Source organism: Salmo trutta, chromosome 13 (genome assembly GCF_901001165.1).
Source record: "Salmo trutta chromosome 13, fSalTru1.1, whole genome shotgun sequence".
Lineage (NCBI taxonomy): Eukaryota > Metazoa > Chordata > Actinopteri > Salmoniformes > Salmonidae > Salmo > Salmo trutta.
Genome location: NC_042969.1, coordinates 12,661,409 through 12,688,607, shown reverse-complemented (window position 1 = coordinate 12,688,607; position 27,199 = coordinate 12,661,409).

Below are 27,199 nucleotides of genomic sequence, written 5' to 3'. Positions count from 1 at the left end.
CCCCTCTCTCTCTCTCTCTCTCTCTCTCTCTCTCTCTCTCTCTCTCTCTCTCTCTCTCTCTCTCGCTTACCTCAGGCTAACCCAGCATAATATTACATCTCTGAGCCCCTCATTATGCCAGTGGCTTCAGAGAGAGAGGAGGAGGGATGGAGGATGGAGCATGGCCGTAGCTCTCAGGTAAAGGCCCGAGGGATAGATGGCCTGTGTCAGATAGAGGCTGGAGTTGACTGTACCGCAGCTCTCAGGTAAAGGCCTGGGGGCCTGGGGGATAGAAGGCCTGTGTCAGGATGAATGCCCCCAGCCGCAGAGCCCTGCTGCCTGTCAAAGGAGAGCCCGCTGACAGGCAGGCCTGACAGGATGTCTCAGTGATTATGACTGGGAGAGACAGGGGGAGGTAGAGGGAGGGAGATGGTGGCAGGCCCCAATCAGATGTTACAATCAGGTGTCAGGAGCTCAGTGTTAGAGTATGTCTGACTATGAGGAAAGAGGGAGACGATTATGAAAATGACATTCGGTATGGTCACAATGATAGTGTTGTGGTGATGATGATGATGCTGCTGATGATGATAACTTTATTGCCTTGGTAGAAATGATGAATCATCATTTACACTTTCTGATTAAGAGCTAAGAAGATTAGGAGCTAAAACGGAAGTTTTCCAATGTGTCGCATAATAACTGATTGGATAAGAGCAACACTCGATTTCTCTCATAACTTAGAACACAAATGAATTTAAAACGCAAATGATGTCTGATAGAACACCTCACTAACTGAACGTCATGTTCACAGAAGCCTGGGGTGAATCGCTGCAATTTATTAAAACTATTCGTTATTCAAAACGGTATCCATAAAACCGTCACAATAAAGGTGCAGAGTGTTCGATTTGCCTGCTGGGAGGCAAAGGAGACCAACAGCTCCAATAAAACTGTGTGCTGTATTCAAGTGATTGTTAAATAAATTTGTACTATTTGGGTGTAATAACGTCACCTCTTGAAGAGCGTAGTCAGAAATACAACTTTCCAATTATTCCAAATCAAATCAAAGTTTATTTGTCATGTGCGCCGAATACAACAGGTGTAGTAGACCTTACAGTGAAATGCTTACTAACAGGCTCTAACCAATAGTGGGAAAAAAGGTGCGTGTGTGTGTGTGTGTGTGTGTGTGTGTGTGTGTGTGTGTGTGTGTGTGTGTGTGTGTGTGTGTGTGTGTAAGTAAGGAAATAAAACAACAGTAAAAAGACAGTAGCAAAAAAAAATAACAGTAGCAAGGCTATATACAGACACTGGTTAATCAGGCTTATTAAGGGAGTATGTACATGTAGGTATGGTTTATTTTTTGTTATTTTTTTATTTATTTTTTTATTTTTTAATTTTTTTTCTACTGCATCATTGATTGTATGTTGTTTTACTCCATGTGTAACTCTGTGTTTTTGTATGTTGTCGAACTGCTTTGCTTTATCTTGGCCAGGTCGCAATTGTAAATGAGAACTTGTTCTCAACTTGCCTACCTGGTTAAATAAAGGTGAAATAAATAAAATAAAAAAATAAAGTGACTAAAGCAAAACAATTGCACATATGTAGCTCTATCATCAGAGTTAAACTGCAAATAAGTGCTTTTCATGATCAGTAGGCCTAAACATCAATTGTGCACAGTGGCGGATCGGTGCCGACACATTTCTTTTAATGAGCAAGGCCTTATGTCTTTTACGGTATATTGGATGACTGTCATTCATATTCCATTCAGCAAGTTCAACGTAACAGTGATCGGTTTGACACTTGAATTGTCCCTAAACCCATCACGAGGTTACTACAACCTAGCCTATGAATGAAAGTTTACAACGTAGGTAAACACAGGTCGAGGGAAAAATGTTGAGGTGAGAGACAGTGACACACTCAATACCGCCTTGCACACTCTTGCCTGCATCTTGACGATATAGGTTGTAATCATTAGTCTAACAGTTACAAACGAGAGTTTCTATTGGACAAATTCAGGCATGTTTATCCCCGTTTTGTTCTGTTTGCTTCCGATTAAGAAAAAAAAAATTCAACAGAGTTGGCGGAATAAACACACCCCTGATTACTCATAAACACAGTTCACTTTCTTAGCAGCCATGTTGTACTCCTTCTGGCATGTATGCACTCTCCTCCTCTCACCTTTTCCCTTCGCTTGTGGACTTAAATGCACAACACGTCAAAACCTTCCAAGTCAAACCTTATCATAACCGCTACACACAGCCTACATCGTTGACACCATATTAGCTGAAGTAACATCATAGTCAACATAACTAATAGAACTAAACACGCTACAATCATGCAGTAATGTTACAGTGTATAGTCAGTAAGCAGTTTAGCACTTACAACGGCGGGCCCCGTGGCAATAAATCAGTAAAACCAAAAGCTTACTTTGACTTGGAAGAGTTCCAGTGTTGTGTTAGATAGTCATAGCCAGCTAGCTAACATAGAACCCCTATTTTTGAGAAGGGTGATTGAGTAAGCTAAACTAGCTAGCTGCATTTATTAGCAGAGTAAGTGAAACTGAAAGTAGGGAAAAAAATATTCTCTCTCTCTCTCTCTTGCATCTCCTTCATTTTGGAAGAAGTTAATTTCTTCAAAACTGTTAAACTATTGTCTTTCGCTCTCTCTTTGAGTCAACTACTGACCACATTTTATGCATTGCAGTGCTAGCTAGCTGTAGCTTATGCCTTCAGTAGAAGATTCAGGGCTCCCGAATGTCGCAGCAGTCTAAGGCACTGCATCTCAGTACTAGAGGCATCACTACAGACCCTGGTTCGATTCCAGGCTGTTCCATATGGCGGTACACAATTGACCCAGTGTTGTTAGGGTTTGGCTGGGGAAGGCCGTCATTGTAAATAAGAATTTGTTCTTAACTGACTTGCCTAGTTAAATAAAGAATTAAAATCAAATCATTCTCTGATCCTTTGATTGGGTGGACAACATGTCAGTTCATGCTGCAAGAGCTCTGATAGATTGGAGGATGTCCTCTGGTAGTTGTAATAATTACTGTGTAAGTCTATGGAAGGGGGTAAGAAACATGAGCCTCCTAGGTTTTGTATAGAAGTCAATGTACCCAGAGGAGGATGAAAGCTAGTTGAGGAGGATGGTCCGCCCCTTCCTCCTCTGAGGAGTCTTCACTTATTGAACATGTAGTTTCAGATACATGAGGGAACCCTCACCATATCTCTCAATATTGGTATTGGCCACCATTACTTGGATATTTGAGTGATATAAAATAAAAGTGAACTATACCTGGCAAGTATGAGTGGTTTAGGTTCATTTCCCCATCCTTTGTGGGCTCTGCCTGTCAAGCAGCAGAAGGCCGCATTTACCGATGTACTGTTAGCTGATAATGTGTACTTTGCAAGCTACCGGTAGAAACTCTGTACAGTTGGCTAAACAAAGTGGTAAGTAGACCTAATGTACTTTTTCATCCAACTAATGTAGGCCTACCTAGCAAAGTTAGCTAAAATGATCCCTTTTTCAACATTGTTTTTAGGAGTGTTTAATCACGATTGCTGCTGACAGACATTGATTGATGGACCACATCAAATTGGCTAGCTCGCTAACAACAGATCACGTCAATATGGCTAGCTAGTTAACAAGCCAACTTTCCTTTCAGGGGATAAACTAGATGGCTATTTTCAAATAATGTTTGATTTGCTTTAAATCTATAGTGGTGATGACAGTAGTCTGGCTGACAACTGTACCAGGATGTGGACTTGCCGATATGAAGATCTTTCCAAAGGCCTAATCTCTGATGAAGCAAGCTAAATGACACATGTTGTTTGCTTAGCTAGCTAGCCAGCTACATGCAAATGAATAGGCTACCCTCACTTGTATGAAAATACATGGTCAATTGATATTTACTAATCATAAAAAGCATGCAGTAAACTCTAATGATAGAGCTAAATGTGGAATAATCGGACATGTGTAGTTCTAACTATGCCCTTCAAGAGGTGATGATATTAAAACCTAATAGTTATAACATTTAATTAACAATCCTTTGAAAAAAGGGCACATAGTTGTCAATGGTTTTAGCTGAGCTGGGGTCCTGCTTGCCCCCCAGCAGCCAAATCGAACGCTCTGCACCTTATTGTGACGTTTCATTGATAACAACATATTTATTCATACTTTTATCACACTTTGAGAGGTTTACCAGTTCTTCTCAAACTAGTATCAGGCTCCTAAGGTAATTTCCCAAGCGTCTTTAGCAATTTATCCAGCCACCACTCCTCCTGCCGCCCCGCCCTGCCCTATATCTGTAGTCCTCCATGCCTGCTCTAAAAGACACTGGGCTCTGCCTCAGGAGTCTGTCCTGTATCTGCCTCCTCCAGCCAGCTACAAGACACTGGATCGGCCTCCCCTCAGGAGTCTGGCTCTTCCCTCTTGTCAATGTGAATCCCTATCTGCGGGAGATGTTCCCGTTGCCACTGTCACCCCAACTTGCTCCTTTGGGGTTTCGGGCCGGGGTTATATAGTCCATCACTTTGTGACAGATGCATTTTCAAAAAGCCCTAGTGACACAACTGTAATTTGATGGCAATTTGATTGACATTGCATACCATCAATCTCCCTTATCCAGCCACATCTACATGTGATAAATCACCCAGCTAAACAGAGAGAGTTTTCTCATTTCTCAGGTTGTTATTCCCCTCTGCTTTTGTAATCTACGGCACAACAGGTCAGCCATAGTGTCGGTCCCCACCCAGCGCTGTGACAAAAGCACTGTCTCTAAATCTAATGAGGTGCAGTTGGAGCTGGGACAGGGAGAAGAGGGAAGGACGAAAGGGTGCGAGTAGGGAGCCCAGTGGTCAGACAGACCAGACAGACATACAGACAGTGAGACAGATGGGTAATTGGATGCTCCTGCTCCAGCCTGTCCTCTGAGAGGGTTGTCCTCTGTGTGTGTCAGAGGAGCAGTGACTCTCTCCCTAGGGGACCCAGAGGACATCTGACATCCTGTTGCAGACAGCGGGCCATGGTGGGCGGAGAGTAACAAAGGAAGGCCTTCAATTAAAATGGGATATTGGAGGACATGACCACAAACAATTTCAGGGTTTTGCATGGGGCCAGAGGGAGAAATGAATAGAGTGTTTACTGCATCCACTGTCTGAGGCTTTGGTATGTAAATAACACTCACTCTGTCTCTCTCTCTCTCCCTTTCTCCCTCTCCCACCTCCACAGGTTGTCCAATTTGCATTGTTGCATTGCGTGTTAAATCTTTGGAGTACTCTGAAAAACAGCCACGCTTGTGAAGGAGTTGAAGAAAGGCAGAGTTTTCACACATTTCCCTATTATTCAGGCGTCTCCTAGCGAGCACATCCATGTAATGTGATCTTGTATTGTGCCAGAGAGCAGAGCAGAGAATAACGAACCAGGATTTAACTAGGCTATACATTCATATACTGCACGTCATGTGAGAAGTAATTTCATTAGTGAGTCACTATGAGATGAATACAGCCCGTGTGGCTTAACATATATTGGTTCTGTAATTGAGTTGTGCTTTGATGACGGTGTAAAACTGATGGAAAAACACATTCCCATGCCTGTCCCGGTCTAATAACATGTAATTAGTGGAAATGAAAAGTTAATCTAATCTCCTCGCTCAATACATTACATTATAAGACTGGTTGTTTATTTGCCGCGTGTGTCCCTTGCGGAAAAAAACCCATTAGCTGATTCACATGTGAAATAGCTGTTCTTGCATGTTTAGCTTAAATTTCACATGTGAAACCATATTTTCACATGCATTATGTTGAGTTCACATGTTAACATCACCGTCTCGTGATAATATATATTTTTTTACAAGTGATAAAATAAAAATCTTTATATAATATTTTTGTAAGGGTCACTGCATTAAAATATGTGTTTCTGGGTTGAAAATTCCAGATCATTTCCCGCAAATGAACAGTGCTTGGGAGTTATCAAAGTCATGTGACACATACACAGCTTCGACACACCTTTGGTTTACAATGGGAAAATGACATGCTCAATTAGTGGAGGCTCCTCAGAGGTGGAAAAGGAGGACCATCCTTCTCAGCAAGGCTTCTGTCCTCCTCTGGGTACATTGACTTCAATCCAAAACCTAGGAGGCTCATGGTTCTCACCCCCTTCAATAGACTTACACAGTAATTATGACAACTGTCTCCAACCTATCAGAGCTCCTGCAGCATGAACTGACATGTTGTCCACCCAATCAAAAGGATCAGATAACTAATCTAGTACTGAAAGCATAAGCTACAGCTAGATATCACTGCAGTGCATAAAATGTGTTGAGTAGTTGACTCAAAGAAAGAAAAAGACAATATTTGAACCATTGTGAACAAATTAATTTCTTTAAAAAGTAAGGAAAAGCAAGAGAGAGAGAGAGAGAGCTATATTTCATAGTAGGCTACATATTTTTTTCACTTTCACTTACTTAGCTAGTGTCCAATGCAGCTAGCTAGTTTAGCCTACTTAAAAACCTGGCTCGAACAGAGAGATGTTAGCTAGCTGGCTATGGCTATGGCTATCCAACACTGGAATTCTTCCAAGTCGAGGTATGCTTTTGGTTTTATTAATTTAATGCCTCAGGAGCCCTCCCCGGTGTAACTGCTAAACTGATTGCTATGTTGACTAATATGGTGAAAATGATGTAGACTGTGTGCAGAGGGTAGTGGTTATGATATGAAGGTTTGGCTTGGAAAGGTTTTTTCGCCTGGTCACAGACAGCTGATGTGTTGTGCACTGAAGTCCACAAGCAAAGGGAAAAGGTGAGAGGAGGAGAGTGCATAGATGCAAGAAGGAACTATATATACAACGAGCTGTTTGAATATGTCTGGTATGAAGTGAACTAATTATTACACCTTAGATCAGCTAGATCTAGGGGCTCCTGAGTGGTGCAGTGGTCTAAGGCACTGCATCTCAGGGCTAGAGGCTACAGCTACTTAAATATGATCCCCAATCAGAGACAACGATTACCAGCTGCCTCTAATTGGGAATCATACAAATCACCAACATAGAAATAATAACCTAGAACCCAACATAGAAATAATAAACTAGAATACCCCCCAGTCACGCCCTGACCTACTTCACCATAGAGAAACAATGTCTCTCTATGGTCAGGGCGTGACAAAATCAAATAAATAAAAAGCCCTGGATACACATGGTGTACAACCAGGGCTCTCCAACCCTGTTCCTGGAGAGCTACCCTCCTGTAGTGGGGCAGGTGGAGTTGTGTGATGAGGGTCAGCCAATACAGGGAGACATTTAACATTTGAGTCATTTAGCAGACACAATGTACAGTTAGTGCATTCATCATAAGGTCGCTAGGTGAGACTACCACATATCCCACAAGAGGGAAGCCCGAGACCTGGAGACTGAAGAGATGACAAGTAAAGATTCAAAGCTCGTGACACAATGCAGGACATGTACAACAACCACACAGGCAGCTTGCTCAGACATAATAGAAGCAGTGTCAAAACGACACTAAGAATTTGTTTTTCAAATAGGTAACGTTCGCCTATTTGACTGATAACCCCATAACAGTTCCTCTGAACTCCTTTTCTACAAACAACCCACTCAATCTCCAGATCAGATGTGGGGTTTTTTTACATGATCAATCACATAGCCTGTAAGCTACAATGGTGAAAGCCTACTGTCAAGAAATAGCAATGACAACATCACATATCATTTAGAAAACACAATCCAGTTGATACATTTACAGAATGCTCTTGCATTCATGAGTTGTGTAGGTTTATCATTAGGACTAGCTAGCTTCTACATATTGGCACTGGCAATTAGCTTATCAACATTAAATAGACACTTGTTAGCCAACTATAAAATTCACAATTTCAGAGGTAACAATGCACAAACAGTGTAACATTATTATCACCTTATATTACCAGCATTGCTCTGCGTAGACGCAAGATAAAAATACTTGTATCAATCAAATTGTTTGTTAGCTACAATCGATAGCGTACTGTCAAGAAGTGACATTGACAATGCAAAGTCGCTATAATTCCAAAATGTATAGAGTGTTTTTGCATTCATGCATTGTTAACCCGAACCTCTGGCATACCGTAATCTCATTACAGCCTGTGCTGAAGTCAAAACAACAATAGCAACATTACACATGTAAGGTAGCTAGCTAGCTGTGTTTAGCTAGCTAGCATACCACTATTTTCAACCCTATAGTTATTACTTTATTGATAACTATGTTAACAGGATGTAACAGGATGATAGTTAGGTAGCTAGCCAGATCCTTTGGCTCACCTTGACTTGCCATATCTAAACTATGTTAGCATGTGTAGCTAATGTTAGCACTAGCTAGCTAGAATACTCAGTTTGATTTAGCCAGCATGTTAGTTTGCTCAGTTAGCAAACGACCTAGCTAGCTAGCTAGCTTGCTTGCTAGTATTTCAAACCTCAATTTGCCAAGCGGGTAGCTAGCTAACATTTACTCGATATAATATGTTTATTTATCTCTGGTAGCAAGCTAAGTTAGTTAGTTAGCTATGTAATATTAGATCATACAATAAAATTCAGCGGACTAACATTAGCTAGCTAGCTAGTAAATAACTATTAAATATTTACATTTACAGCGAACATGGGATCCCAAGTGTCACAGCAGTCTAAGGCACTGCATCTCAGTGCTAGAGGTGTCACTTCAGGCACCCTGGTTCGTATCCAGCCTGTATCACAACCGTCCGTGATTGGGAGTCCCATAGGGTGGCGCACAATTGGCCCAGTGTCGCCTGGGTTTGGCTGGTGTAGGCCATAACTGTAAATAAGAATTTGTTCTTAACCTGTCTGGGCTAGGGGGCAGTATTTTCACGGCCGGATGAAAAACGTACCCAATTTAAACAGGTTACTACTCTGGCCCAGAAACTAGAATATGCATATTAGTAGATTTTGATAGAAAACACTCTGAAGTTTCTAAAACTGTTTGAATGGTGTCTGAGTATAACAGAACTCATATGGCAGGCAAAAACCTGAGAAAATTCCAAGCAGGAAGTGGAAAGTCTGAGAATTGTAGTTCTTCTTTTGATTCTCTATTGAAACTACAGTGTCTGTGGGGTGACATTGCACTTCCTAAGGCTTCCATTGGCTGTCTAAAGCCTTCAGAAAGTGGTTTGAGCATTTTCCTGTCACTGGGCAGTTAATAGGAGCTCAGTTACTGAGTGGTCTGCCTGGCAACAAAGGAATTGGATATGCACGGTCACGCGAGCACGCCGTTCCTTCTTTTTCTTCTTGAATGAATGTGCTATTATCCGGTTGGAATATTATCGCAATTTTACGTTAAAAATACCATAAAGATGTAACGGGTGTCATAATGATTGGACCAAGGTGCAGCGGGAACGTGTATACTCATCTTCTTTAATTGGTTAAAAACAAACAAAACATGTATACAAACACAACGAACAACACTAACAGTCATGTCAGGTGCTCAGACACTAAACAAGGAGACAGCTACCCACAATTCCCATTACAAACACACCCCTATACATAGGACCTTCAATCAGAGGCAACGAGGAACAGCTGCTTCCAATTGAAGGCCAATCCCAATTAACTAAACATAGAACTAAACAACCTAGATCTAACATAGAAATACACTAACCTAGAACATAACCCAAAAACCCCGGAACACTTTAAACAAACACCCCTCTACATAACACATAGCCCAACAAACCCCAAAACACTCTAAACAAACACCTCCCTCTTACATAATAACATAACCCAACAAACCCCGAACCACATAAAACAAACACCCCCTGCCACGTCCTGACCAAACTACAATAACAAATAACCCCTTTACTGGTCAGAACGTAACAAAAGATTGATTTTAAACAGCGTTTGACATGCTTCTAAGTACGGTAATGGAAATTTTGACTTTTCGTCTCTCGTTCCATGCTCGCACGTTATGCCTTTGGATAAGTGATCTGTACGCACGAACAAAACGGAGGTATTTGTACATAAATATGGATTATTTCGAACAAAAACAACATTTCTTGTGGAAGTAGCAGTCCTGGGAGTGCATTCTGACGAAGATCAGCAAAGGTAAGAGAATATTTCTAATACTAATTCTGAGTTTAGTTTGCCCCGAACTTGGGGGGTGTCTGAATAGCTCACCGTGATGGCTGAGCTATGTACTCAGAATATTGAAAAATTTGCTTTCTCCGTAAAGCTATTTTAAAATCTGACACAGCGGTTGCATCCAGGGGTAGTCTATCTATAATTCTTTAAATAATTGTTATATATTTTGTCAACGTTTATGATGAGTATTTTTGTAAATTGATGTGCACATTCACCGGGCGTTTTGGTGGGAATACATTTTCTGAACATCATGCGCTAATGTAAAATGCTGTAAAATTATTTTTGTCTATGTACTCTCCTAACATAATCTAATGTTTTGCTTTCGCTGTAAAGCCTTTTTGAAATCTGACAATGTGGTTACATCAAGGCTAGCGTCCCACCTAGCCCATAGAAGTTAACTTACTTCCCTAGCTAAATAAAATAAAACATTTGATGTTCTGACACCGTTAGACCTACTGTGTAAATTGTTCTCTTACCTCCAATCTTTAGATGTCCTTTGTAGTAGATTTTGTTAAAATCTTGTTGAAGTCACAGTTAATATTGTGGAGCGGCTTGAGATCTTTTAAAAGACTGTGCTGTTATTGTAGCTAAGTGGTTGTGTCTAACTGACACTGAAATTCAAATATTGCCGCCCAATGTGACGTGGTACCAGTTGGGTGTGTACTGACGCTGTGACTTCCTCTTTCCAAGCGCGAGATCACGCAATTAACACATGGGATATGTCCGCTTACAACAATCTTCACAATAATCGGGAGTGTACAATCCCAGAAATAGGTGTGTGAGTGCATGGTCAGCAAACTGCACACACATTTGAGAAATTACCGCTCACCTCCCGCTCACGTCAAATTTGACTGAATGTGTACATGTTGGAAAATACCTATTTTCATACAGTGGGTGTGTGTGCGTGCGCGTGCGTGTGTGTGTGTAGGAGTGTGTGTGGTTGACTCTGAGAAGATCCCTGGGATATGAATCGTTTCAACGTAAAGAATACCAAATCCTTCAAAGTTGTTCTTATTATTTAGAGGCTCAGGAAAGTAAGGCCTGTACCTTGGCTAAAACGGATGTTTGTCCTTTGCAAATCACACACGCTGAGTGAAAAAGCATACAGACAGAATAAAATTGGATCAAGTCAGCTGACATCTCAACCTTCAACTCAATCCCTGTTTTTCCCAGGTGCTAAGCAGAGATTCCTCCTTCCTTATTGTTTCACCAGCTTCCATCTCCCCACTAAAATCTCCCTTAAATCCCCCTGTACTGTACCCAGAGGCAAAGCTCCATGTGCTAAAACACTTATGCTACACGCCATTCAACAAAGGTCTCCTAGCAACGGACTCTGTTCAATCTACTGCTAGCTGTAAACGTGTTTTGGTTAAACCTAGTGAAAGAGAGAGTGAGAGAGAGAGAGAGAGAGGGAGAGAGAGGGAGCGTGAGAGAGCGAGAGTGAGAGCGAGAGAGAGAAAGAGCCATTTTCCCTGACGTGGATAATTCAATCTTAATGTCTGAATCGTGTGGAGTACACCTCTATTCTCGCCTCACGCACCAGAGTAATTGTTTATCCGAACCATTCTTGGCTAAGCCTGGCTGTCTCGTTGAGAAAGTGCTCTGCTCCTAAGTGACACGTTGAGGTGTAGAAACTGAATAATTACTGGTAATTAAAATGGTGTTAATAGCACATCAGTAATGGTTAAAACTGGTCCCACTGGCATTTATACACACACTAGTACTGTATCATAACTACAGTTTAGCTGTAGGCTGCTAGCTAATATACAGACTACTAGCCAATTTACACAATTTAAAAGGTATCTGTGTACTTTGGAACTTTACCCCTATACACGATCTGTGTGAGAGGTAGCTCTGCTTTGTGTAACAGGGACTTAAAGGCTCATGAAAGAAATGGAGGTGGAGACTACACTATAATCCCTGCAGTCTGGATCTCAGGGCTGAAGAACAGAGATTTATAACACATGGATCTAATGGTTGCGGTTAAAAGACCAGGGTGAGAGGGAGGCGACCACAGATTTATGACCTGGTCACAACCATAACTTCACGGGTATGGCAAGCTCAAGCCTCTAAACCCCCTGACCTGATTTATGAAACTGTGGTTGACGAACAGCGAACAGTGAAAGATTAACCCGCCACAGTCACATGCACTTGAGGTAATCACATGAGACTAAATACACAAACTAGTTCAAACACACATCTTGAGAAATTCTCCAGACACTTTCATGGCATTCCTTGCCAACAAACCCCCCAGTCCTACTTTAGCAACAACACCCCCGAAACTAGCTGGGAACAGGATATGCCAATCTTACCAAAGCTCTAATTACACTACAAGAGAGAGAGAGAGAGAGAGAGAGAGAGAGAGAGAGAGAGAGAGATGACGTCTTCCTTTATAATTACACTACGAGAGAGAGAGATAAAGAAAGAAAGAAAGAAATAACGTCTTCCTTTATAATTACACTATGAGAGAGAGAGAGAGAAAGAAAGAAAGATTGAATGGAGGAGAGATACTACTTTTTACCAAACAATTAAGCTAATTACAGTATAGTTCTCCTCTCCTCTCACAGAGTCAGGTTTCCCATGATAAGCCCATTAGCAGTAGATAATAGAGCCAGCCTGTTGGCTAAGAGAGTGCTGCTGGTCCAAGTGCTTGTCTCCCCACATCAAAGGAAACCTTTTCTCTCCGCCAGTGCCTTTGTCTCCCGTGCAGATCTGAGAGGATCAAGACAGGGAGTAACGAGTGGCTTCATATCAGTCAGGGGGCCCGGTACAGTGTGGAGAATGGTGAATTAGCATTGTGTTGATCTCCAGATGTTAACCCTCTTCACAAATAGACTGAAGTGTTTTGGGATGTGAAAAGAGACAGGTGTTCCATTTACATGATTCATAATATTGTGTTGAGTGTGATTATGAAGACATATTTTATAGATTCATGTGCTTATGTTCAGGCGATAAGTTTTTTTTTAGCTGCCTCTGTCTGAGAGGTCAACTCACATCGACACTCTGACTGACGACATCGCTGATATTCTCTCCCTCCAAGAGTGCTGCTCCACCCCCTGGTCTCTCGCGTGCGTACACACACACACACACACACACACACACACACACACACACACCCTCCATACCCCTGTGTGCTGTCACACTGTGTTTGCCTCCACGTCATTCTACCCAGCCGTATATCCAGCAAGAAAAAAAAAATAAGTTTCCTTAAAGAGCACACTCAGAGGTGTAACTTCCATGTATGTGCCAGTATGCATCTCCTTAACTCATCTCCCCATCTGCCAAGCACAGGAGAAATGACAAAAACAACTCAAAGACTCAGAGTTTTTTTTTGTTGATGTGAGGTTTTGTATTGCCTCAGCTCCCTGAAACACTGCCGAGTTAAATAAGTTATTAGTCACGTCTGATGCTTTCTGTGGAGTAAAGCCTTCACTCATATCTGTCTCAATAGCCCAACACTATCAGTGCTGTATCATAAAGCCTTCACTCATTTCAGTCTCAGTAGCCCAACACTAACAGCACTGTATTATAAAGCCTTCACTCATATCAGTCTCAACATTCCTGGGGGCCGGGTACAGTGACCTCAAGTTTATGGGGTTTACTGTAAGTTTCCAAGATGTCAGCTGTCAGCCTTCACTCATATCTGTCTCAATAGCCCAACACTATCAGGTATGAAGGTAAGACACAGATGCAGACAATGTCAAATTAACAGTGGTTTAATACTCCAACAGGGACAGGCAAAATACAGGTCAAGGCAGGCAGGGGTCAGTAACCAGAGGTGGGGCAAAGGTAGCGGACGACGGGCAGGCTCAGGATCAGTGTAGGCAGAGGTCAATAATCCAGAGGTGGGGCAAAGGTACAGGACGGCAGGCAGGCTCAGGGTCAGGGACTGGAAGAGAGGTCAGACAGGCAGGCTCAGGGTCAGGACAGGCAAGGGTCAAAACCAGGAGGGTGAGAAAAGAGAGACTGGGAAAAGCAGGAGCCGAGACAATAACCACTGGTTGACTTGACAAACAAGATGAACTGGCAACAGACACACAGAGAACACAGGTATAAATACACAAGGGATAATGAGGAAGATGGGCGACACCTGTAGGGGGGTGGACACAATCACAAAGACAGGTGAAACAAATCAGGGTGTGACAAACACTAACAGCAGTGTATCATAAAGCCTTCACTCATATCTGTTTCAATAGCCCAACCTAACAGTAGTGCATTTAACAGTAATGTATATTTAGCTTTGCCGTGCTTTCTCGAGTGGTGGAGCCAAACGAATCCTTGAAATCCCTTATTGAGCTGTCAAGTTGTATTTGTTGCATTATATTCCCTTGGTTGATGATGAATTGGTTTATCTTCTCTTCATTATGCAGGCCAGTGATGTGATCCTTTGACTCTCCAATATGTTTTGAATCAATAGAGCTGGGACATGGAAATCAGCGCCTGACCCTGCAGTTACAAGGCAAATGCACTACTGTACCTCCTGAGCTAAAAAAGTCCTGACCTCTTGGTAGAGGTCCACAGTCAGCCTACGTAAAAGGGAGGCTACAGTATCTTGCAATGACATAGATCAAAGACTACTGACGCTGCTGTACAACACACAGAACCCAGAGAAAGAGAGAGCAAGAGAGAGCAAGAGAGAGAGAGAGAGAGAGAGAGAGAGAGAGAGAGAGACGCCAAGAGGACCTACACCCAGACCACAGCTTCACCAGCCACACACCAACCAGCTGAGACCACCCCAAACAAACCCTGGCCACACCCTATATAGGCCCCCCCCATATCAGACCTATGCCCCTTCTTCCCCCCATGCCCCCCCCTGCAGCACGGACCTCAACATAACAGCTGCACATATGCCCAGGCCATGAGCAGAGCAACAGGCCCAACCCCCACTAATGCAACCCCCCAAGTCCCATCCTGCGACCTAAGAGGTATATATCAGATGCTCAACATGCTCTGCTCACTCCTACTGTAATGGTCCGGGCCTAAACCACAGGAAAACAACACTTGACACTATGTAACACAAAGCTTTTACTATCGCATCCTGGAATATACAAGATGTGAGGTCATCTGCCTTTGGCCTAAAGAGCAGGAACCCAGACTTCATCAAAGAAATTGGAAAAACAGACATCGTTATCCTTCAAGAAACATGGTATAGAAGAGACAGACCCACTAGTTGCCCTCTAGGTTACAGAGAGCTGGTAGTCCCATCCACCAAACTACCAGGTGTGAAACAGGGAAGAGACTCAGGGGTATGCTAATTTGGTATAGAGAAGACATAACCCACTCTATTAAATTAGTCAAAACAGGAACATTTTACATCTGGCTAGAAATTAATGAGGAAATTATCTTAACAGAGAAAAATGTCCTTATGTGTGCTACCTATACCCCCCAATAGCATCTCCATACTTTAATGATGACATCTTCTCCATCCTAGAGGGGGAGATCAGCCACTTCCATGCCCAGGGATACATGTACTAGTCTGTGGCGACCTAAATGCCAGAACTGGACAAGAACCTGACACTCTCAGCACACAGGGGGACAAACACCTACCTGGAGGTGACAGTATTCCCTCCCAAATATGCCCCCTTAGACACAACTATGACAAAACAACCAACAAATATAGGTCACAATTTCTGCAGCTCTGTCGCACGCTGGGCCTGTACATAGTCAATGGTAGGTATATCTACACCTCATCCCTTGGCAGTAGTACTATAGATTATTTTATCACTGACCTCCACCCATAGTCTCTCAGAGTGTTCATAGTCAGCCCACTAACACCCCTATCAGATCACAGTAAGAAAATCACAGTCTACCTGAACATAGCAATACTCAATCATGAGGCATCAAAGCCAAAGGAACTGAATAATATTAAGCAATGCTATAGATGGAAGGAAAGTAGTGTAGAAATCTACCCCCCAAAAATTAGGCAACAACAAATTCCCTTTTTGACAACTTCCTGGACAAAACAAGTCACTGTAATAGTGAGGTGTAAACTTGACAGTAGAAAGCCTAAACAGTATATTTGGTCTTTCAGCTACACTATCATAAAAAAATGTCAAGCACCCAGTCTAAGAAAATTAACAATAATGACAAATGGTTTGATGAAGAATGCAAAAACCTAAGAAAGAAATTGAGAAACCTATCCAACCAAAAACATAGAGACCCAGAAAACTTGAGTCTACGCCTTTACTATGGTGAATCACTAAAACAATACAGAAATACACTACGGAAAAATAATAAACAGCATGTTAGAAATCAGCTCAATGTAATTGAAGAATCCATAGACTCTAACCACTTCTGGGAAAATTGGAAAACTCTAAACAAACAACACGAAGAGTTATCTATCCAAAACGGAGATGTATGGATAAACCACTTTTCTGTTTTTTTTTGCTCTATAACAAAGAACAAACAGCAAAAACATACACATGATCAATTACAAATCTTAGAATCAGCTATTAAAGACTACCAGAACCCACTGGATTCTCCAATTACATTGAATGAACTACAGGACAAAATACAAACCCTCCAACCCAAAAAGTTGTGTAGTGTTGATGGTGTCCTACATGAAACAATAAAATATACAGATCACAAATTGCAATTGGTTAAGCTTAAACTCTTTAACATCATCCTCAGCTCTGGCATCTTCCCCAATATTTAGAACCAAGGACTGATCACCCCAATCCACAAAAGCAGAGACAAATCTGACCCCATTAACTACCGTGGGATATGCATCAACAGCAACCTTGGGAAACTCCTCTGCATTATCATTAACAGCAGGCTTGTACATTTCCTCAGTGAAAACAATGTACTGAGCCAATGTCAAATTGGCTTTTTACCAAATTACCGTACGACATACCACATATTCACCCTGCATACCTTTGTTGACAAACAAACAAACAAAAACAAAGGCAGAGGGTGTGCTATACAAAATGATGGAAAGTGGTGTTGGGAGAAAAACATACATCATTATAAAATCCATGTACACAAACCACAAGGGTGCAGTGAAAATTGGCAAAAAACACATTTATTTCCACAGGGCCATGGGGTGAGACAGGGATGCAGCTTAAGCCCCACCCTCTTCAACATATATATCAACGAATTGGCGAGGGCACTAGGACAGTCTGTAGCACCTGGCCTCACCCTGATAAAATCTGAAGTCAAATGTCCACTGTTTTTTGATTATCTGGTGATTCTGTCCCCAACCAAGGAGGGCCTACAGCAGCACCTAGATCTTCATTATAGATTATGTCATACCTGGGCCCTGACAGTAAATCTCAGTAAGATAAAACATAATGGTGTTCCAAAAAAGGTCCGGTTGCCAAGACCACAAATACAAATTCCATCTTGACACCATTGTCATAGAGCACACAAAAAAAACAATATATACCTTGGCCTAAACATCAGCGCCACAGGTAACTTCCACAAAGCTGTTAACAATCTCAGAGACAAGGCAAAAAGGGCCTTCTCTGCCATCAAAACGAATATAAAATTGCCATACCAATTAGGATCTGGCTAAAAATACTTGAATCAGTTATAGAACCTATTGCCCTTTATGGTTGTGAGGTCTGAGGTCTGCTCACCAACGAAGAATTCAAAAAATGGGACAAACACCAAATTGAGACTCTGCATGCAGAATTCTGCAAAAAGTATCCTCCGTGTACATTGTAAAACATCAAATGCAGAGCAGAATTAGGCCGATACCCGCTAATTATCAAAATCCAGGAAGAGATTCCCAAACCTTCAATAACAAAGCCATCACCTTATGGAGAGATGAACCTGGAGAAGAGTCCCCTAAGCAAGCTGGTCCTGGGGCTCTGTTCACAAACAAACAGACCACACAGAGCCTCAGAACAGCAACAAAATTAAACCCAAACAAATCATGAGAAAACAAAAAGATAATTACTTGATACATCGGAAGGAATGAACAAAAAAACTGAGTAAACTAGAATGCTATTTGACCCTAAACAGAGAGTACACAGTGGCAGAATACCTGAAATTAAGGAAAGCTTTGACTATGTACAGACTCAGTGAGCATAGCCTTGCTTTTTGAGAAAGGTCACCTTAGGCTATGTGCACACTGCCCACAAAATGAAGTGGAAACTGAGCTGCACTTCCTAACCTCCTGCCAAATGTATGACCATATTAGAGACACATATTTCCCTCAGATTACACAGACCCAAAGAATTCGAAAACAAATCAAATCAATCACATCAGTAAGATTTGTGACCTATTGCCACAAGAAAAGGGCAACCAGTGAAGAGCAAACACCATTGTAAATACAACCTATATTGTACTTGAACTATTTGCACATCGTTACAACACTGTATATAGACATGATATGTAATTTAAAATGTCTTTATTCTTTTGGGTGTGTCATATTTTTGTGAGTGTTGTATTTACTGTTCACTTTTTATTGTTTATTACTTGTTATTGTTTATTATCTATTTCACTTGCTTTGGCAATGTAAACATATGTTTCCCATGCCATTAAATGCCCCTTGAATTGAATTGAATTGAGAGAGAGAGAGAGAGAGAGACACACAGAGAGACAGAGAGAGAGATTAGCACCCTCACTATGGGGCTGATTAACATACTCTCCAACTCATCTCCAATTATGTGTTTTTCCTCATCATCTTCTAGTGCGCTCTTTCCTCCTCCTGCCCACACATGGCTTTCTTTCCCTCTATATCCATCTTGTTCCATCTCTCTCATCCCCCTTCTCCAACTCTCTTCTCCCTTCCACCCCTCCCCCTCACTGTCTCGCTCTCTGTCTATCTGTCTCTCTCTCTCTCTCTCTCCCTCTTCTCCCCCTCTTTCTCCCTCTCCATCTCTCCGTGGGTTAATGCGGTAACATTGGTATTCTTGTGCTGAACACACAGAAGACAGAAGATGTGATCTGTAGCAGGGTCAAGCCTGCCTTCCTTTCATCCCCACAGCTTTGAACAGATATAAAGACACTAATTGCATTTGCATAATCGCGCTGAAGAGACAAAGTTACACACACACACACACAGACGCGCATGCGCGTGCGCACACACAGTCTAAGCACATATTTGAGTTTGAATGTCGTAATGTAATGTTAGCTACTTATTCCTATGGAGAACATTACTAATTGACAAGTGTGTTCTAATGAGAAAACACAGGCTAAACAAGCCCATAATCACCACATATATCATGCAAATGCACTTACAGCCTACAGTTTTAGTTTTTTTAGACCATGTTTCTTAACTTTGCTAACTTGCCAGCTCGCTACCACACGCAAGCCATGGAAAATGTAATCATGTAACAGAGCCAAGGTTGGAGAAACACGTCAGAGAAAATGTCTATTTGGATTAGCTAGCTCTTGCAATGGTGAAGGCCAAAAAATCATGAGGAAAAATGTGACATTTAATGCCCTGATTCTTTTGGGTTTGGCTTGTCAAGGAGTGACATTCAAGGCGATATCTTTGTTTTCCTGTACAACAGACTGCTCGTCTTTCAGAATAATACTGAAAGTTGTTTAGAATGGGCATACCATAGAATTCGATTGAGTAAATATATTTCGATGGTTTGTGCCAAACTCATGATCACGATACTTCCATCTTCTATTCATCAGGAAAGAATCTCGAGAGAGAGAGACAAAAACGGAATGCCATTCTCTTTAAAGAACAATTAGAATTTGATTCAAAAATCACTAGAGGTCTTAGAACTCGTGTAAATGAAGTAGCTATCTGTTTTATGTCATAAATTCAAAAGCAGCATTAGAATGTGAGCTGTCAAGGTCTCTGTCTCTTTCTGTATGTCTGAATAATCGATTCCATGGCAAAATATGAGGTGCAAATTCCATACCATGTATTAAAGGCATTGGCCATTCATTATTCTCAGACACACACACACACACACACACACACACACACACACACACACACACACACACACACACACACACACACACACACACACACACACACACACACACACACACACACACACACACACACACACACACACACAGTAGGTTAATACAGTAATGCACTAGTATATTGTTTTGGCATAAAAATGTCACAGTTGATTTCCAGAGCAGCTTACTCCCTCTCATGACTCAGGTTGAAAATGAAGCAGTCTGATATTTTAAGCCTGTTAACCTATTCAATGATTGATTACTGCATTTAAGTCTGTTTCATTTTTAATCACCGCTCCAATGATGTATTTAATGGAGCCGGAGTTGATGAAGACGTGCGTTAAATAAAAGGGCCAAGGGAGGGAGGGGGGAGAGAGAGGAGGAAGGAAGGAAGGAAGGAAGTCAGAAAAGAAGGATGGGAGGGTGGTCTCTAAGGCATTAGTAGGTCCATCCAACGCCACTGCTATTGATATTTACTTTGAACGATCAAAGTCTCTCTTCTCTTCTCGGGAATGCACGTACAACGTTTAAAAGCTAGCATGCCGTAGATTATAATGGTTGATAATGCCATTTGAAAGGCACATACCATGCTCTTTCATGTTACTCTTCTCCTCACTGTCAGAAATGAGACCATACATCCATATTGTTATATCTGTGCATTGGTCTGTGTTTTGAGGATGGATGGGTGGATGGATGGAGGAAAGGAAGGAAGGATGGATGAAAAGAACAGACAGCTCCTGTCTGGAATGAGACAGGCAATAGGTCAGTGCTCTGCAAATAACAATGCATCAATTTCTACCTGCAGTGTAGGAGGTTGTTTACACTGGATAAGGGATAAGGGTATTATTTATTTAAACACCATTCTTTATGGTTAATGAATGACTATATTGGTGCTGAAATATTAAAACGTCAGCGAGTCGTACAATAAGGTAAAGACGCCTTCGACCACATGCGACATGATCCTCAAGGAAAGCATGCAGATACGGTACGCAGGAAGATTTTCTCTCTCTTCCACTTGCGTACTTATACACATGCATACACATGCACACACACACGCACACGCACACGCATGTGGAAGGCACGCAAACAGGCGTGAACACACACACCCCCACACACGCACACGCACGTGGAAGGCACGCAAACAGGCGTGAACACACACCCCCACACACACAGCAGTCCTCGGCTGATCAGAGAGGAGAGCCTAATGTTACGTTGCAGGTGTGGTTTCAACAATCCATTTGTCAGGAGAGGCATTCAATTAGTGCTGGAAGGCAGAGAATGAGAGGGCCCTGAAATGGCCCTCTCATTGTGTGTGTGTGTGTGTGTGTGTGTGTGTGCGTGCGTGCATGCGTGCGAGAGAGCGGTATAGAGGGAGAAAGAGGAAAATAGTGAGAAAGAGAGAATCTTTCTCACGAAGAGCTTTCTCCCCAATGATGAGCTATCTGTCCTCACAACCTAACTGATCTGACACAGTACATTACCAAACCAGCCCTTAGCTCTCTCTCTCTCCTCTCTCTCTCCCTTTCGCTTTCTCTCTCTCTGTCTCTCATTTTTTATCCCTCCCCCTCTCTTTCTCTCATGCATGCTCTCTCTCCATTCTTGTTTTCTCTCTCCCCCTCCATCCATTCAATTTAAACTCAAATATGCTTTATTGGCACAGCTGTTCCAAGCGCAACAATAATTCCAAAGCTGTTCAAATTGTAACAGAAGAAACACAGCCTATCTTCTCTCCTCTTGCCACACGTCTCTCCTCCCTGTCCGATTCAGCTGAGAGGACTTTAATGAGAGCTAAGAAAGTGCCCTTTTTAACAAGAAACAGGGGGAAAGAGGGGAGAAATAGAAAGAGAGAAAGGAAAAGAGATTGGGACCAGACATTTCCAGGGAGAGAACGTGTGTGAGAGGATTGGGTTTGGTCAAGCAGAGATGACATCAGGGGTGCGCTCCTCAGAGATCTCCTCAAGCCAGATGTCTGTGTGTAGAGGCCAGAGTGTCTCCCTCCTCACTCTTTCTGTCTCCGTAACCCACAGGGAACAATTTGGGAGGTTGTGGGTATTGGAGTTTCAGAGTTTTTGAGAAGCGATATTGTCAACCGGGTGTGAATACAGTACAGCTGTGCATACTGTAGTGTGTATATCTTCTATCCGAATCCAGCTCATGTGAATCATGCTCTGTTAATTGTATGCCTTTGTAACAGCTTTTCAGAAATCAACTGCTGGGTTACTCCCATGTTCTCACATATACCTTTCACCCTCGTGTCCTGTTCCTCCTCCTCTGCTCTACTCATCTACTCAAACGTTGATGTGTGTGTGTGCGCTCTACGCGTCGATGACTCACCAGAATGAATAAACAAGTGGAGTGTCGGAACATCACAACCACGAGTGGTGGAATGGAGAGGAGCGGGGCAGAGCAGCGGATGACTAGAGGGATGTAAAGGATGCACCGTGCTATTCATCTGTAGGCCTGGCATCCCTGTGGCGAGGGACCGGGGGGTGGAGCGGGGCCACGGGGAGAGATGAGTAGATTCCATAATGCAGTCACTGGAAAAGGAACACTTGTGACTTTTTTTATGAATCACTAACTGCTGCTTCTGAATGTAGAGAGGGAAACAAAAGACACAAAAGGAAACCATCACAATGAGATTGTGTGGTTGTGAAGTAGGCGCTATAGACCAGATTAAACAGAAGGAGATGTTGTTTATCTTTGTAATCATTGGCCTCGTTCCTACGCGGTCTCGCTGTATCATCTTACTTTCTCATCACCTCCTCTTCTTCTCTGCAGGAACATGGTGAATAGGAAGAAACAAGAAACGTTTCCTCGGGGAAACAATCAACTCTGAATACTTAGTAAGTTCTCAGGAAAAGCACATTGGGAAAGTAGCGAGTTAGTGTTAGTTTTTGCAGCATACGGCGTTTCGTGTGCTTGTGTCTACACCGAGGAAGTTGGTTTGCGTGCGTTTGTGTGTGTGTGTAAGAGTTGACTGTTCTCTAATCTAGCCTTAAATACGGACACACATAAGCAACTACATCACCCCTTTACCCTCCCCCTACACCCCCTAGGGCTTCCAAATGTTACCCAATTACAGTGGAATGCAGACTACACATGCTGTAATGGCAGTACAATATAACAACACAAATAACAAAACACTCCACTCACCAAGAAAATAATCTCTGCTGCCGAGAGACAAGCTGTGCATGTTGTCTTTGGCAGCGGCTTCAACGTCAGCAGAGAAGATTGAAAGCTGACATCTTATCTTAGTGTTTATTTGGCTGGCTAAGTGCTGGGAGGTTAGGGCTGGAGCTGAAGTCAGACCAGGCCTAGATGTATTTCACTGGGCTTACGGCTGTTAAAGATCCACTTGGCTTGAATGAAAGGCAGACGGTGAAAGGTGTTGTGGAGGAATACGTTCCTCAAGGTTGAGATGATGGAACACACACGCACAGGAACACACACACACACCCGAACACCCCCACACCTCTGTGATTTGGCTGGCCTGTGTAAGTGTTCATTGTCGGAGAGCTGATTATAAATAATAGAGTCCTGTGGGCCGGTGGCGTCTGAAATATTGGATGAGGCTGTCAGTTTGAGAGACAGCTTATGTTACGATGGCGGTACGGGGAGGGTGGAGACAGGGGGGCGAGAAGGGGCGAGGCGGGGGGAAGAGCGGGGGGAGAGCGTGATGGATGCCACCCCTCTCTGGGTTATAAGGAATGAGTGATCTCCACACATCCATCACCTGGCGAAAGGGAGAGAAGAAAACCAAGCCGCTAAACGGCAGATACTTTTCTGGCTGTGGCTGGGTCCTCCTCTAGCGAGCCTGCATGACTGCCTCCTCCTGCAGGAGTAAATCTAAGCAGACCTTATTTTCCTGATTGCCTTCCTGACATGATGAAGTGCCAGGGCCCGGAGGGGACATTCTGATCTGTCTCTCGACCAATCACAGCAAAGACAGGAGGGTCAGAGACATAAATCTGGACTAATACACACCCCAGCATCCCTTTTTAACATTACGTGGATGCCCAGTCAACTGTCGGTGTACACCAGAGACGCTTACGCAAACAGACACACAGGAAAAAAGAAAGAGAATTAGCTACTGTACATGCATGTACTCTGATTGTAGCAAAGCACAGCACTCACACAGCATTCACACAGCATTCCCGCTTGGCTCATACATACATCCATACAGAACAAAGGCCTACAGACATTCTAAGATCCTCAAAGACTTTCTGACTCACCTAACAGAGTCAAATTCAAAGTCAAATTCAAGTCCAAATCCCATTCCACTGCAGCACCAGTTTGCTAACTGACTATCGGGGTATGTTCTGAAATAAAACCCCTTTTACATTTCCTGTATAAGAAAGCACCATAAGGCTCAAACTGTATCTGCTTATATAAACCACTCCTGCATATACCTACCCAGGTAGCACATAATGTTCAGAGAACCATATGTTTCTTAGAGCTTGGTGAGAGTGAGGTTGTCCTATCGTTATTTTGCATACAACCTTGCCACAACGTTCTGGGAATGGTGCAGGATAGTTGCTTGGCTTTGGAATATTCTCAGCACATTTAAAGAACTTAACAAAATATTGTTATTTTCTTGGTATTTCATTACTTTAACCGAACATTTCCTAATAGTTCAAACATGGTTACACTTAATTTAATGTTTGGTAATGTTCTAGGAGCATTCTCCAACTGGTTTGACATTGGCAACGTTCCCAAATACTTCAGAGAATGTTAAGAAACAATGTTCCTCTTTTAGAATTTCAGTACTTCAGCATAATGTTTTCTGCAAGTTTCCTCGCGATTCTACTTAACCTCTGTAGGGTATGTGGGACGAAATCGTCCCACCTACTCAACAGCCAGTGGAATCCCGTGGCGCGTTATTCAAATACCTTAGAAATGCTATTACTTCAATTTCTCAAATATATGACTATTTTTCACCATTTTAAAGAGAAGACTCTCGTTAATCTAACCACACTGTCCGATTTCAAAAAGGCTTTACAACGAAAGCAAAATATTAGATTATGTCAGCAGAGTACCCAGCCAGAAATAATCAGACACCCATTTTTCAAGCTAGCATATAATGTCACATAAACCCAAACCACAGCTAAATGCAGCACTAACCTTTGATGATCTTCATCAGATGACACCCCTAGGACATTATGTTATACAATACATGCATGTTTTGTTCAATCAAGTTCATATTTATATCAAAAACCAGCTTTTTACATTAGAATGTGACGTTCAGAACTAGCATTCCCACCGAACACTTCCGGTGAATTTACTAAATTACTCACGATAAACGTTCACAAAAAACATAACAATTATTTTAAGAATTATAGATACAGAACTCCTTTGTGCAATCGAGGTGTCCGATTTTAAAATAGCTTTTTGGTGAAAGCACATTTTCCAATATTCTGAGTAGATAGCCCAGCCATCACGGCTAGCTATTTAGAAAAGTTTGATTACCTTTGGTGTTCTTCGTCAGAATGCACTCCCAGGACTGCTACTTCAATAACAAATGTTGGTTTGGTTCAAAATAATCCATTGTTATATCCAAATAGCTGCGTTTTGTTCGTGCGTTCAAGACACTATCCGAAGTGTAAATAAGGGTCACGAGCATGGCGCATTCCGTGACAAAAGATTTCTAAATATTCCATTACCGTACTTCGAAGCATGTCAACCGCTGTTTAAAATCAATTTCTATGCCATTTTTCTCATAAAAAAGCGATAATATTCCGACCGGGAAAGCGTGTTTACGTACAAAGAGAGAGAAAATAAAAGCATGGGATCCCCTCGTGCACGAGCCTGAGTTTCATAGTACTGTGACTGGCCACTATCCAAACGCGCTACTTTTTTTCAGCCAGAGCCTGCAAAGCCACGATTCAGCTTTTTGCCGCCTTCTGAGATCCCATGGGAGCCGTAGGAAGTGTCACGTAACAGCAGAGATCCCCTGTAATAGATAGAGATAATCAAGAAGGGCAAGAAATGGTCAGACAGGGTACTTCCTGTACAGAATCTTCTCAGGTTTTGGCCTGCCAAATGAGTTCTGTTATACTCACAGACACCATTCAAACAGTTTTAGAAACTTTGGAGTGTTTTCTATCCAAAGCTAATAATTATATGCATATTCTAGTTTCTGGGCAAGAGTAATAATCAGATTAAATCGGGTACGTTTTTTATCCGGCCGTGAAAATACTGCCCCCTAGCCATAACAGGTTAACCAACGCTAGCAGGGTTATTAAAACACCTAATGAAACCTTCAGAGGAAGATATTAAAAAACTCCAAATAACCTTCAAAAAAACATGAACAACATTTTGAGAATTTGGGGTGGTGTGGTTGATGTGGGTTTTGCTATAGTTTATCTCCCCCTTTTTTCTATTATGTGAGGATTTGATTGGGACATGACATAACCGGGGCTTGGCACAAAGGCAGAAACAGTAAGGGAGGATAGGGAGGTGATGGGGATGTGTGTGGATTGTCTGTGATACAATACAGGACTGGCATGGGGGCCTCATCTCTGCACTAGATATAGACTGAGGATAACAGGGAATAGGGACAGAGAGGAACACACTAGTGAATGAGCTCAAATCTCTTTGATTTCTGCCCTTTTCTTCTCATAATGCCTTTTTTTAATGGCTTCTCTGGCTGGCGAATGAGAGGAGAAGCTCCCTCCCCGAGCAGTGTGTGTGGGTGTGTTTGTGTTTGTGGGTGCCAGGCAACTGTGGGCAGTGCAGAGAAGCAGAGGAGTTAAAGTAATAGCAGGCCCTGGTTTGTAACAGGGCTCTAATAGTAAGTAATGATGGTTAATGGGAGCAATACCGTAACTAATCATATTTTATTGAGGCAGAGCCAAGAGGTGCAGGTGGGAAGCTGTGCAGGTGTAGACTAAATAATTGAGTTAACACAGAAACAAACAAGTGAACAAGAGACATCCGCTTGTGTTTTACCATGTCAGAAAACCTAGCAATGGAATAGGTTAGGCAAAAAGAAAGTGTATACACTTCACTCTGCATAATAAACTGTACAGTATGTAACCCACAAGGTTTCATGGTACAGGTTGTGGGCTCCGCCCCAGTCACACCCTAGCTACAATGAGCTATACCCGTAGTCACTTCCTGGTTTGAGTGAATTAGAAATGTGGAGGAGGAAGCCAGCTTGCCAACTGCACTTTGTGGTCAGAAATGTTGATAGTTTAAAATACTAGTTCTCCCACTCCATACAAGTGAGATCTTT